The sequence below is a fragment of the Oncorhynchus gorbuscha genome, unplaced genomic scaffold (genome assembly GCF_021184085.1).
Source record: "Oncorhynchus gorbuscha isolate QuinsamMale2020 ecotype Even-year unplaced genomic scaffold, OgorEven_v1.0 Un_scaffold_5368, whole genome shotgun sequence".
NCBI lineage: Eukaryota > Metazoa > Chordata > Actinopteri > Salmoniformes > Salmonidae > Oncorhynchus > Oncorhynchus gorbuscha.
The window spans coordinates 10,845-13,279 of record NW_025749185.1 but is presented as its reverse complement, the minus strand read 5'-3'; positions in this window follow the sequence as shown (position 1 = coordinate 13,279).

Genomic DNA, 2,435 nt, shown 5'->3' with positions numbered 1-2,435 from the left:
CAGACACTACCAGTCTAATGGTTAGTCCAGACACTACCAGTCTAATGGCTGGTCCAGACACTACCAGTCTAATGGTTAGTCCAGACACTACCAGTCTAATGGCTTTAGTCCAGACACTACCAGTCTAATGGTTAGTCCAGACACTACCAGTCTAATGGCTGGTTAGTCCAGACACTACCAGTCTAATGGCTTAGTCCAGACACTACCAGTCTAATGGCTGGGTTAGTCCAGACACTACCAGTCTAATGGTTAGTCCAGACACTACCAGTCTAATGGTTAGTCCAGACACTACCAGTCTAATGGCTTTAGTCCAGACACTACCAGTCTAATGGTTAGTCCAGACACTACCAGTCTAATGGCTGGGTTAGTCCAGACACTACCAGTCTAATGGCTGGGTTAGTCCAGACACTACCAGTCTAATGGCTGGGTTGGTCCAGACACTACCAGTCTAATGGTTAGTCCAGACACTACCAGTCTAATGGTTAGTCCAGACACTACCAGTCTAATGGTTAGTCCAGACACTACCAGTCTAATGGTTTAGTCCAGACACTACCAGTCTAATGGCTGGTTAGTCCAGACACTACCAGTCTAATGGCTGGTTAGTCCAGACACTACCAGTCTAATGGTTAGTCCAGACACTACCAGTCTAATGGCTGGGTTAGTCCAGACACTACCAGTCTAATGGTTAGTCCAGACACTACCAGTCTCCAATGACCAGACACCCTATTCCCTGGCTAGTCCAGACACTACTACAGACCAGAGCCCTATTCCAGTCTAATGGTTAGTCCAGACACTACCAGTCTAATGGCTGGGACCAGAGCCCTATTCCCTATGAAGTGCACTACTCCAGACCAGAGCCCTATTCCCTATGAAGTGCACTACTACAGACCAGAGCCCTATTCCCTATGAAGTGCACTACTCAGACCAGGCCCTCTGTATGAAGTTCACTACTCCAGACCAGAGCCCTATTCCCTATGAAGTGCACTACTCCAGACCAGAGCCCTCTTCCCTATGAAGTTCACTACTCCAGACCAGAGCCCTATTCCTATGAAGTTCACTACTCCAGACCAGAGCCTATTCCCTATGAAGTGCACTACTCCAGACCAGAGCCCTATTCCCTATGAAGTGCACTACTCCAGACCAGAGCCCTATTCCCTATGAAGTGCACTACTACAGACCAGAGCCCTATTCCCTATGAAGTGCACTACTCCAGACCAGAGCCCTATTCCCTATGAAGTGCACTACTCCAGACCAGAGCCCTATTCCCTATGAAGTGCACTACTCCAGACCAGAGCCCTATTCCCTATGAAGTGCACTACTCCAGACCAGGGCCCTCTGTAGTAGTTCACTACTCCAGACCAGAGCCCTATTCCCTATGAAGTGCACTACTCCAGACCAGGGCCCTCTGTAGTAGTTCACTACTCCAGACCAGAGCCCTATTCCCTATGAAGTGCACTACTCCAGACCAGGCCCTCTGTAGTAGTTCACTACTCCAGACCAGAGCCCTATTCCCTATGAAGTGCACTACTCCAGACCAGAGCCCTCTGTAGTAGTTCACTACTCCAGACCAGAGCCCTATTCCCTATGAAGTGCACTACTCCAGACCAGAGCCCTCTGTAGTAGTTCCCTATACAGGGAAAAGGGTAGTTTGTAATGGGTTTCCTGGGTTGAAAGGGGGGTTTATTTGAGGTTTAATCTTGGAGACGTATTCAAACATAAGGCCAGTATAACATGCTTCCCTGGTTACGCGCCTGGCTACGCGCCTGGTTACGCGCCTGGCAACGCGCCTGGCAACGCGCCTGGTTACAGAACACACATATTGATATTAGATGCATTGAGTTTGGCAGCAGATTGGTGATTATTCAATTAAAACAGCAAGGTCAAGGCACCTATTACTTTACATACGAGAGACGCTGTAGTATACAATTATAACAACCCAGCTACACACACACACACACACACACACACACACACACACACACACACACACACACACACACACACACACACACACACACACACACACACACACACACACTGTCTACTGTAGGCTGTCCTGGAGGAACTACTGCTGCTGTTATAGGTACACACACACACACACGCGCACACGCACACGCACACACACACAGTGCTGTCCTGTTATAGGTAGGTACACACACACACACACACACACACACACACACACTGTCTACTGTAGGCTGTCCTGGAGGAACTACTGCTGCTGTATAGGTACACACACACACACACACACACACACACACACACACACACACACACACACACACACACACACACACACACACACACACACACACACACACACACACACACTGTCTACTGTAGGCTGTCCTGGAGGAACTACTGCTGCTGTTATAGGTACACACACACACACACACACACACACACACACACAGCCTGTTTGCTACTACAGTCCC